The sequence below is a fragment of the Trifolium pratense genome, linkage group LG6 (assembly GCF_020283565.1).
Source record: "Trifolium pratense cultivar HEN17-A07 linkage group LG6, ARS_RC_1.1, whole genome shotgun sequence".
In the NCBI taxonomy this organism is placed as follows: Eukaryota; Viridiplantae; Streptophyta; class Magnoliopsida; order Fabales; family Fabaceae; genus Trifolium; species Trifolium pratense.
The window spans coordinates 13,089,382-13,102,832 of NC_060064.1; the positions used below are offsets into that span (position 1 = coordinate 13,089,382).

Here is a 13,451-nt window from a genome sequence, read left to right on the forward strand (position 1 = left end):
GATCAGGTCGAGTTGTAACAATGTACTTATACTCTAACTTACTAACTGAGATAGGTATTCTTAGTTAGTATGCTATTAGAACAGGAAATAATTGAAGTCTATCTCAGTTAGTATGCTATTAGAGTATAGGTAAAACACAGCCAGGAAATAATTGAAGAAGAAAAAAGAAATGGATAGAATTCAGTCACGGCAGAAATCACCAAATGAAAGCATAACAACACAAATGATTGTGACAGATACCAATTTAGGAAAGAACGGCAGATTCAAATTCTCCATTATGCTTCTAATTTAGGAGAAAAATTCTTGTTGTTTTTATATCTAAAATGACTGGAAAATAGAGAGAGAAAATAATAACAAAAGAAGTGGCAAATCACATAATAAAAAAGTGCCAAACCAAGTTGTCCAAAACTCCTTGTCCTTGGGAGTGCCAAACCAAGCTGACAGATAGACAAATACACACATTAATAGACTAACTTCCCTGTAACACCCACACAGAAATGACCAGTTTAACAGAAAGTATGATGAACCTCTTCCGGCTACAAATTCCATAGCAAACCACACATTTGCAAGTTAACTTTTCCCTGTAACATCCACACAGAAAACTACATGCTGAGTAATAAAACAAAGACTAAAATGTAAAGAGTCTTAGAAGAGACTACCAAATTAAAGCCTACAGAAGATTATGATTCTTTGAAAAAACATTCCATCCTTGTAATACAGACGAGTCCTTAGGCCACTGTAATGAAGAGGATATTTTTATAGCAGTATCAGCGCCATCATCATAACTCACAAATAATAATATGATAATGACGTAAAATAAAGGTCTATCACATACATAATTATCTTGTGCAATTTATAATCACAGGGTCACTCCGAGGCAAGCGGGTCTCGGAGAGCCTGGTCCTCGTACTACCGATAATAATATACGTCGGGTTCCGCCTCAGCTTGCATTTATATTACATTCCTCGGATTCTAAATTGAATCCTCTTACATGGTAACTAATGACCATGAAGTCCTGATGTCCTTACTTACTTATAATTTCTAAGTTGTTATCCTACCCAAAATAAAAGGAAAACCTTCCCGGGTACTTTAATTAATCATAATGTTCTTCACTTAATTATGGTCTAATTGATTTTATTACATGTAAGGGAGGTCAGAATCATGGAGTCTAATAGTTTAAAAATTTGTAACAATGCCTCGGATTGCATCGTGTCAAAGAAGCATGCATCGGTGCAAGGTAACTCAGATTTGTTAAAAAAATAAGTTCTGAGGCTATGCACCGGCTCATTCTATCTATGTATCGATGCGAGTTTCAGGTCTGGCGTGCTTGAGCCGGCTCAGCCAGGAGTTGTGTCGATGCAAAAACTCAGTTTTCATAAAAAACACGTCCTGGAACTCATGCACCGGTTCAGCACAGTATGCACCGGCTCATAAGCTCAGGCGCGCACATTTTCAAGCCCATGGAAGCGTTTGCATCGGCTCAAGCCCTGGTTGAACTGATTCAACCTAACCTGCGGAATTCCAAACAGTCCAAGTACCAAAACAGTTCGTAATTCTTAGATTCCATGAATTCCATTTTCCAAACATGTATAGGGACTTAATCCAATATTTATTTAGTTCAATTATAGTTCAATTCCTAATTAACTAAATTAAACCTAATGTTATCATGCAAAAGGGCAAAATTTGGGGAAACTAAGGTTTCTATTAAATCAAGGTTTAGGAACCTAGAGAACCCACCTGAAATTGAAGCTTTACCTTGCTACTAAGCTTCTGCTACAGTCACGAAAATTGCTTCCTTCAGCTCCTACTCAAAACCCCCACTTTGAGTTCTTGAAGCTTTACGAACAAAGGATAAATTTCTAAGTGTTTGCTTGAATAGTTGTTGTGGTTCGTTCATGCTGAAGTTGTCGGGTTTATATACTAATTTCCTGACTGAATTTAACCGTTGTGCCTTTGTTTTGTTCTAGCTTTGTATGTAAAGGGTTTGGTTGGAATTTTGGTGAGTAAGGAGTGGTGTTGTTGTTGATGATGCAGCAGAGCACAATGGGAAGAGAGAAAGAAGGATTCTGATTTATGCATGCTTAGAGAGTGGTCAAGAAAGGAGGTTGGTTTTGGAGTGTCTTTGTTATTGTTACTCGTGAGAGAGTGAAGAGGGTTGGTCATGTTACTGATTTCTTTTCCTTTGTCTGCATATGTGTTTTAATTGGCTAAAGTTGAGGTGGGTGGAGGGTGTTGGGGAAGGAGGGGGGCGTGAGAGATAAAGGGGAATATTGAAAGGTATGCTGACACATGACTTGTTTCTTTGTTATAGTGTAATTTGTTTTGGTAACAAGGACATATTCAGGTGGGGACCATCTCAAAATTTCCTACTAAAATCTCATACTAGTCATAAAGCACCTCTAAACTAATAATCTACACTAACCTCTCAATATTATTATTAGAATAGAAATAGGGTTTACCATGTCCAAAAAGTTGTTGATTTTCAAAAAAAAAATAAAAAAATAGCCTATGAGGTAACCAAAAGTCCTCATCTTGGGTAGGCAAAGAGCAGCATAAATCACTAATAACAATATGAACAAAAAACAGTATAAGATAATAGAAAACCTCTCCTAGCAAAGTTATGTTTGTCCACAACGAACAGATCATCATAACACAAACCCCCTACACATAACCATGTTGTCTAAATTTCTTATCATATGAAGTGCAAAGATTTATCCTAGAATCTCATATTCTATGCCAGAGTAGTACTCAGGTTCTGGGTACTAAAACACTAAAACTTCCCCAGCTTGTACACAGTCAAATAACAATTATTTGAGGATACATAATGTAAGTTAAAAATGACCAATTATATTCCAACGATGAATGAGAAAGTCAGTGAAATCTTGCCCAAGCATGCAGAGAAGCATTGAAGCAAATATGTTTAAATCTAAGTTCAAATTACCAAATTAAGCCAAGAGGAATTGAAAAATTAAACACAGCCACAATGACAACCTGCTATCACAACATACACCAGTTTTCATACAGAATTTTTCAGTTTAGCAAAGTAACAGAATAAAACATGTCCCAAGTAACTTACTGAGTTTAACTTCATTCAGCCAATATGCATTCTACGGTTGTTCCTGCATTTGAACAGGTTAGATCTCATCTAGCACATATGAACTCGAAGCATGAATTATAAAAATAATCAGCAAGCAAACACCAGAACCCCAACACTACTTAAGAATAATTTGTTTCAAGGTAGTAGGTGGCAGCAGAATAATTCAAAGTCAATGCATGAACAGTTCAAACAAATGAAAGATAAGAATAGTTACATACAATAAATGAGAAGCACAAGAAGTTTCTAAGTGTAGGGAGGGACCAACAATTACACTATTCATCTATGAATCAATACCTTTGATACACCCTCGACAACTTTAATTCCTCTAATGTGAAATCAACTGCCTATGGGACTTAACTATTTCAATAAATAGGCATCGAAATACAGATCTGATATATACATGTAGTCAAAGTTGAGCAACACTAAGAAACAATTTTGGCTGCACATTTAGTTGTTTGACAAGGTTATCTATCTATGCTAGCTTCACTTGCAGCAACAAAAATGAGTATTTGGTCTCTAGCTTCATGTGATTGGATTCAATTTATCTTCGATGTCTTTCCCATGGCCTTATAAAATCTTCCTCCTCAAACATATATCTAGAGACCAATATCTCAATCCCCAGCCTCTACAACCAGAAGTGGAATAAGAATCTAATGTGAAAAAGTAATGTGAAAACCTACAAAACGATTTGAAGATACTGCATTCAACACATGAAAGTTTCAAACTACATTAACAAAAAAATAAATCACAATTTTTTTTCAAAGTTCACCGGTTAGCATTTTGAAATCATAAATTTCTAACTTAAAACAAACTATTCCGGGTTTGACCAGGTTCATTCTAGGCTATTACAAAACGCTTCTAGTTTATTCATTGGGATGATCGGGTCGAGTTGTAACAATGTACTTATACTCTAATAGCTTACTAACTGATATAAGTATTCTATCTCAGTTAGTAAGCTAAAAGAAATGGATACAATTCATAGTCACGGTACAGATCACCAAATGAAACAAATGAAAGCACAACAACACAAATGATTGTAAGAGATAGCAATTAATGAAAGGACAGCAGATTCTAATTCTCCATTATTCTTCTAATTTAGGAGAAAAATTCTTATTATTTTTATATCTCAAATGGCTGGAAAATAGAGAGAGAAAATAATAACAAAAGATGTGGCAAATCAACATAATAACAAAAGTGCCAAACCATTGTTGTCCAGAACTCCTCGTCCTTGGGGAGTGCCAAACCAAGCTGACAGATAGACAACAACTTCAACGCTATCCTAAATCCCAAAACAAATACACACATTAATAGGCTGACTTCCCTGTAATACCCACACAGAAATGACCGGTTTAACAGAAAGTAAGACAAACCTCTTCCTGCCACAAATTCCATTGCAAACCACACATTTGCAGGTTAACTTTTCCTTGGAACATCCACACAGAAAACTCAAAGGAACTGACCAAAATAGATGCTTAGTATCAAAACAAAGACTGAAATATAAAGAGTCTTAAAAGAGATGACCTGACTAAAGTCTGCAGAAGATGATGATTCATTGAAACAAATTTCCATCCTTGTAATACTCCTTAGAGCACTGTAATGAAGAGGGTATATTTTTACAGGAGTATCAGCACAACCATCATAAATCCCAAGTAATGATTTTTTTTTGACAATAAATCACAAATAATAAATTAAACAAACATAGAATAAAAAAGAAACTAAACAGTAAAAGAAGGGCAAAGAGTTGTTCCAGAAAGTTAACTTGTACACTATGAAGATAATGTAACCAAGTTGTCGAATAGTTATCCAAACCAAGTCAATGATCAGAAGATCATAGTAACAAAGAGTGCCCCACAAGGTTGTTCAAATTTTTTGCACCGTAAGATTATAGGTGAAAAACTTAAGGCTAAACTTGTCAGTTATATAACCACCAAGAAGACAGGACACTAAAACAACATAAGAGAATATCTTGATGCTCCATGCAATGAAGAAAGTTAATATCTTGACAACCAACGCTGCAGAAAAATACATTCACAGTTCAATTCGTTTATCTTGCATCGAAGCCAAGAAAAAAGGAATAATGAAGAACTCACAGATGAAATTTGATTTTTCTATCTGAAGAAATTCGTTATTATCTGATGAATCAATGGTCGATATCCGAACTTCGACTCGCTGCAAAACATATAAACGCATATCTCGATTATCCAATGACGAATTATATTCAATAATCTAACAATTTACAAATAATTTTTGATAACCGATCCATAAAAGATTCATGAAAATTGTGAGATCCATGATATATCTACAATTCGAAAAAAGTATATGAAAACGCAATCCATAGCGATCTCCATGACACCAGCCTATTGAAGAAAACAAGAACAGAAAATCCTGAAATCGAGTCACCAGAAAGCAAACATATGTGAGCAACAGATCTCAAGAACAAGAACAGGAAGAAAAGAAAAGGCATGTTTTATTTATCCAAGGCTGAACGGAAAGTAAGAGGTATGACCAGTTTTATCCCAAGGCAAAAGTAAGATGTATCACCAGTTTATCCAAGGCAGAAAGGGAAAGTGTGTACCTCTGGCTGCCATACATTTATAGGCTATTTCCCCTGTAACACCTGCACAAAAAACTCAAAGGAGCTGACAAAAGTAGACACTGATTATCCAAAAAAAGATTGAAATGCAAGAGTCTCAACAGTAATGACCAAATTATAGCCCAGCAACAGTAGTGACTATAGGACAACCTGCAGAAGATGATGACAAACCAACCCAATATGTGCAGGATGGTTCAGATGGGGGTCATCAAGTCATAAGACTTAATATATTTTTAAAATTCTAAAAAAATATTTATATAATTAAACAACATTATATTCAATAAAATTTCAACATTTAGACTAAATTCTATAATTTAAAATTCAGCATTTGAATTAAATTAAACACTGATTCAACACATGAAAGTTTCAAACTACATTAACAAAAAAAAAAAAGAAATCACAATTTCCTTTCAAAGTTCACAGACTAGTATTTTGAAATCATAAATTTCTTACTTAAAACAAACTATTCCGGGTTTGGCCAAGTCCATTCTAGGCTATAAGAAAACACTTCCAGTTTGGTTGATTCATTGGGATGATCAGGTCGAGTTGTAACAATGTACTTATACTCTAATTTACTAACTGAGATAGGTATTCTGGGATAGGTATTCTATCTCAGTTAGTATGCTATTAGAGTATAGGTAAAACACAGCCAGGAAATAATTGAAGTCTATCACAGTTAGTATGCTATTAGAACAGGAAATAATTGAAGTCTATCTCAGTTAGTATGCTATTAGAGTATAGGTAAAACACAGTCAGGAAATAATTGAAGATAAAAGAAATGGATACAATTCAGTCACGGTAGAGATCACCAAATGAAAGCGCAACAACACAAATGATTGTGACACATACCAACTTAGGAAAGGACAGCAGATTCAAATTCTCCATTATGCTTCTAATTTAGGAGAAAAATTCTTATTGTTTTTATATCTCAAATGACTGGAAAATTTAGAGAGAAAATAATAACAAAAGAAGTGGCAAATCACATAATAAAAAAGTGCCAAACCAAGTTGTCCAGAACTCATTGTCCTTGGGAGTGCCAAACCAAGCTGACAGATAGACAAATACACACATTAATAGACTAACTTCCCTGTAACACCCACACAGAAATGACCGGTTTAACAGAAAGTATGATGAACCTCTTCCGGCTACAAATTCCATAGCAAACCACACATTTGCAGGTTAACTTTTCCCTGTAACATCCACACAGAAAACTAGATGCTGAGTATTAAAACAAAGACTAAAATGTAAAGAGTCTTATAAGAGACTACCAAATTAAAGCCTGCAGAAGATTATGATTCATTGAAAAAACTTTCCATCCTTGTAATACAGACGAGTCCTTAGGCCACTGTAACGAAGAGGATATTTTTATAGCAGTATATGTGCCACCATCATAACTCACAAATAATAATAATAAAAATAATAATAATAATAATAATAAAAAAAAACTAAACAGTAAAAGAAGGGCAAAGAGTTATTAAAGAATATCGCTTTCCAGAAAATTAAGGTGTACACTATGAGGTAACCAAGTTACCGAAAATTCTACATCTTAGGAAGAGAAATGATTTATTTCTTACAAACTTCAGCACCCAAAAACATCAGCACCAAGTTCACTATCAAAGAACAATTATTCAGCTCAAATACATATAAGTAAAACCTGACCAATTATATCTCATTCTTGCCTAAGCTTACAGAGAAGAATCAACAAACATGGGTGCAGAACATGATGGTACGTGTACTCGTTAATTTGTTCATAGCATGTTACACTATAACAAATAGTTGATAAAAAAACACAAGAAAAAAGAAAGAAGAGTAAAATAGTTACCCAAAGAGTGCCCCACAAAGTTTTTCAAATTTCTTGCACTGTCAGGTTATAGGTCAGAAACTTAAGGCTCAACTTTTCAGTTATATAATCACCAACACTCACTGCACATCAATAGGCTTACCGAGAAGACATGACACTAAAACAACACGGAGAACAAATGAAGTGTACAAACTAGATTGCTAGATACTACATAAAACATTATTATTCTTTTTAAACACACTACACTATAATCAACAGTTACACGTTTCAATTCACAATTACCTGTTACTCAATTAGAATGACTACAGCATGTTGCCAAAAAAATTAAATGCAAAACAGTGTTTTGAAAACACCTATATGTGATTGTGTGAAATTCTTGAGATTCTGAGAAAAGCATATCAATACGGAAATCCCTACCAAGCGAAAAAGAAACAAGTACAGAAAACCCTGATATCAAGCGAAAAAATATTAGTGAAGACATAGATTTTAACAGAGATTAGGAAATCAAAACTTAAAGCTTGGGGAGGGAAAAGTGATGTAGTCTAGAATCTTAAATGCTTCATACTCGCGTTCGTGCTACAGATACACAAAAACTACAACACTCTCCCAAAACAAATACACATGTAAGCCAAAAATTACCTGTTTTATCCCAGGCTGTATGAAAAAGTATGTAAACCTCTGCCTGCCACCGGTTCCGCACATTTATTGGCTGAAAGGAAAGCAGGTGAACCTCTCCCCTGTAAAACCCACACAAATAACTTAAAAGAACTGCAGAAGTAGATACTAAGTAAACTAGCTGAAATGTAAAGATTCGTAGAAGATGTGACCAGATTAAAGCATTCAGAAGATGATCATTCACTGGAACAAATTTTCATCCACTTCTCACATCATGTACCCATATGACCCAATTTTCGATTCCTCCTAAATACACTAAATACAGTAAAATGAAGCGGATATATTTTTAGCAGCATAAATCACATATAACAATAAATATAACAAAGTTAAGTTATACCCAACAAATAGATGATCATAAGAAACAGCATCTAAGGTTACGGTCGAGACGAATGCTATGGCCAAGTCACTGATCAACAGGGATTTTACGAAGTTGTCCTGGTTTCTCAAGAATCGTGGAAATTTGACTGTAAGATTACATTATCAAAAACTTATGTAAGAAAACCTAATGTGCAAAGGAGTACTAGTTTGATAACACAGGGACAATAAAACTCCAGAGAATAAATTATATGAAAATGATTACCAATCAAGAAGAGTGTGATAAAAAGAACTTGATTGTTTGATGCTACAAAGCAAGTTATTGCTTCAAACAGACGACACGGCAGAAAATAGATGCAGTTTCAATTCACAATCCAACATTTAGTTATAACCATGTATCAAGTATTGCAAAGCATTTACCATTATCCAATACTAAATTGGAAGCACCCTAAAACAGAAAAATCACATGAGAACTCCAGCATTCTGCCAACAAATCAATAGTAAAACTGATCAAGATATCATGAAATCAAAACCACATCCTCTACTGCAACACCAAAGAGTAAATAAAAAAACCAAGAAATATATGCTATAAGAATCAACAAAAAAAAAAGATTGATACCGATTATTCTTTTTTTACTAAAGATCGCAAATCAAATCTCGAGGCTGCATGCTATGAAGAAAGTCATTATTTTGACAACCCACGCTGCAGAAAAACACGTTCACAGTTTAATTCGTTTATCTTGCATCAAAGTCAAAAAATAAGGAATAATAAAGAACAACTCATTGATGAAATTTTATTGTTTTTGAACAAGCAACTCATTGATGAAATTTGATTTATCTATCTGAAAACATCCGTTATTATCCGTTGAATCGATATCCGGACTTCGGCTCACTGCAAAACATATAAACACATATCTTGATTATCCAATGAAGAGTTATATTCAATAATCTAAAAATTTACAAATAATTCTTGATAACCGATCCATTTTTAGAAAAGCACTATTAAAAGTCTTTTTTAAAATTTTTAAAACAAAAACTATAACCTGTTGAGGCTCAAAAACCAATTGGGGGCACGAAAGGAGATAATTTTTTTATTAATCATAAAACATATATTTATCATAGAAGTCATAACAACCAGCCAAGTGATGTACCACATAAGTAGCTATTGCAATATAATCTAACAACCAGCCTTAGAGCTAAGAAAACAACGAACCCCAATCCAAATAATAAACAAAACTACCACAGGTTAAAGAATAAAACATGAGCAGAAACAAATCACCAGAGACAAAAGAAATAATTGATTCCTTGTGGAAAGTGCAGCTTAAAATGCGATAACTTAGCTGAAAAATTGCAAAATGGATAGAACACTGGTCCTCAAATGCATATAGATGGCAAACTCCACTCTTCATCAAACGAAACCTGGAAAGAATATAGCAGACATGTAATGCAAATAGTTATGAAGCCAGCTCCCAATATTGAACTCCAAATGAGATAAATGAGACAACACTGCACATGTTCAAGCAAGAGCTTAGCTGGTTTATTCTTATTGGTCACATTATAAGCACAAATGAATCTAACAACTTCAAGAAAGAGTTCAAACTATTTCACTAAAAAACAAAGTAAGAATAGAAAAATAAGAAAATGATTTTTAAAGTTTCCAAAACACACTACCTTGGCTCCAACCTTCAGACTTCATGCTTCAAGTATCATATATATCTACAATAAAACTAGGATAGTAGCCATATGATGGCCAAAAAAAAACCCAATGCAGTGTTTGACAATCCTAACAAGAATATTAGAAACAACAGGCTAAGCTTCCGACTTAACTAGTGATATTCTACTACGGAATTTTGTGATGTTGTGATATAATTCATACCTTAGAAATTGAATCAATTGAATAGTTATCTCCAAAGCCTAGGATCCACCATTTTTAAGACCTATAGGATTTGACCCATCAAAAAGTACATCATCAAAAAAATTAAACATTAGAAATGAACAATATAGTTCTTAAATTTTTAATGTAAAATAACAACAAAGCCCTTTTAAATCAGCACCCATTATCACAGCTCCTTTAGCAGAAATCAGTTCATACACAACTCCTTATGATAATAAAAATACATAATCTGAACATCTAACTTTTAAGCATATAGAAAATAAAATGAAAATGAATAACGGAAATAGAATACGTATGGAATTGTGAGGAAGAATTACACTTGACCTAGCCAGCCATGTGAGCAGATCTCGATCTTGTGGGTTCACCATGAACTCCTTTTGAGAGGGATTCATGAAGTCGGTTCACATAATAACGGCGATGCGGTGCAGTGGCAAGAGCAAGGTCAAAAACCCCAGTTTTGGGGGAATTTCCTGCATGAAAAAAGTGATGATTTCAGTGACATTTTTAAAACCAAGAAAATTTATTCCCACAATCAAGAATCGTAATAGATTTTCTTGCCTACACAATCAAGAATCCTAATAGCATAGTTATATATTCAATCTATTATCAAGTATTGATTTTTCAAGAATCGTAATAGATTTTCTTGCCTACACAATCAAGAATCCTAATAGCGTAGTTATATATTCAATCTATTATCAAGTATTGATTTTTCAAGAATCGTAATAGATTTTCTTGCCTACACAATCAAGAATCCTAATAGCATAGTTATATATTCAATCTATTATCAAGTATTGATTTTTCTTTCAAGAAAAGATGAAACAATTACCGTCAATTGGATTAGTGAAAGCGAAACCCTGAGAATTCAAAATTACCGAGAAGAAGGTGAATACTTTCGAACGAAATCAAAGTTAGCGTCAAGTGCTTTCTCGGTTCCAAAATACGAAACTGTAATAAGCCGCGGTGATTGAAGATGGATGTGGAAAAACGAAATTGAATCGAGTAGAATCCATCAACGAAACTGACGGCGGCGGTTCCCAAATACGAAACTGAATCGAGTAGAATCCATTAACGGCGGTGATTGAAGATGGAAATTGAATCGAGTAGAATCCATCAACGAAACTGACGCCGGCGGTTCCCGAATACGAAACTGAATCGAGTAGAATCCATTAACGGCAGTGATTGAAGATGGATGTGGAAAAACGAAACGTTAGGGTTTTGTTTTGTGTGGGGGGAGAGAAGAGAAGAGAAGAGAAGAGAAGAGAAAAAGAGAGCCGTTGGGACTTGGGGAAACAATTGTATTGAACACATATATATTCCTCTAGACTCTTGAAGGGTGTTTTAGCTTTAAAAAAGTGATTTTTCATTATATTTTTAAAAATCATTTTTATAATAATTTGATTAAAAATAGTAAAATGTTATTTTAAATTCATTTTTTTATAACACTTTCCCTTTCCTCTTTTGTTCCGTTAAATTTCCTTTATTGTTGGGTGAAAATGTTAAATCTATTATTTATATGGTGAGCACTCTGGTACACATCTTATGTGGACATGTACCGGTACATTGTTAAGGTGTATAATTTTAATTGGTCCACATGTAATAATAATTTAACATGTCATTTCAAGACTTCTTTCAATAGAAATTTCCTAAATTACTCTTTTAATTTACAAAAATTTTAAAATGGAAATTAAAGAAATTTCCTAAATTGCCTTTTGTCAAAATAAAAAGAGATGTTTTGTAAAAAAAAAAAAAAAGAGATGAGATGAGATTTTTAATTTACAAAAATTTCAAAATGGTTTTTTTTTTTTTTTTGTGAAATTGACAAAAGGGTTTTAATATGTATAATTTTTTGCTTTTCATCAATTTATATTATTTTTTATACTTATAGCACCACTCGTTTTGAAGCATTTCTTTCAATTTCTCGTAAAGTTCATATTTTTATTTCATATATGTAATTTCGAGGTTTTTCAATTTCCGGCGGTTGGATTTTTTTTGTTTTAGGTTGTGGGTATCATTCTTCTCTTTCTTGCATCAAAAAATTCTTACTAAATACACCCCCCACCCCCGATCATATATATAAGAAAAAGTTTATTTTTAAATTCAATGTAAAGTTGATGTATCTAGACTATAATGTTAACTAGATACATCAATTTTACAATAAATCTAAAAAATAAACGTTTTCTTATATATAGGATCGGATGGAGTAGCATATTCCTTTAGAGTATGTTTGGTTCGACGTAGATGGAGGGAAGGGGAGGTGGGGAAATATTTGTAATAAAGGGTAATTTTGGTAGAAACTCTCAAATATCTCAAATGTTATATATTTTTTAAAAAACTCTCTCAAATATTATATATGCGGTACTTTTTTTTTTAAACTCTCTCAAATATATATATATTTTTTTGTAGAAACTCTCAAATATTTTTTTTGTACAATATTTGTGATATTTGAGAGTTTCTACCAAAATTACCCTTTACTAAAAATATTCCTTCAAATTATTTTATTGTTTAATCAAACAAACTTAACGCCTTTCATTAAATAGTAAATGTTCAATACATAAGGGAATAATCTCAAATCTACGAAAACTAGCCCAAGAATTGGCCGCTCGAGCAAGTGAATGAGCAACCATATTCGCTCGTCTCCTAACAAACTTCACTTCAAAGTTTATACACGATAACATAATTTGGATAATATCAGCAACAATTAAACTAAATTCCGAATTACCACTACGCCTCGTTCGAATAGCTTCAGTCAACACCTACGAGTCGCTTTCAAATTGAACCCTATCCAGACCTCTATTAGGTAAATGAATATTATATTAGATCGTTAAATTATTAGGTAAATGAATATTTTTCCGAAAGAAATCATTTTTTATCATTTAAAATATTATAATAACTAAATACTATTTATCAAAATTATAAAAAAAATATAATTTTTATCACTCATGATAGTCAATATTGATTTTTTTTATGAAAAAATGTAAAAACGTTTGTGTATTGCTTATAAAACATTGAAATTGTGTCTTTTCTTATGAAATTATTATCTCTGTAATACAATAGTCGGCAAATAATTTTTTGATTT

The 13,451-nt window shown here is 33.1% G+C and overlaps 1 long non-coding RNA gene across 1 annotated transcript; it reads right to left on the minus strand.

The window, feature by feature from the left end:
* Positions 1-9,751: 9,751 nt before the first annotated feature.
* Positions 9,752-11,296, minus strand: LOC123892435. The gene is made up of 3 exons (XR_006803195.1): positions 11,202-11,296; positions 10,358-10,845; positions 9,752-9,987 (listed from the first exon to the last, which is right to left on the minus strand). It is a non-coding gene; the product is annotated as an uncharacterized LOC123892435 (long non-coding RNA).
* Positions 11,297-13,451: the final 2,155 nt, after the last annotated feature.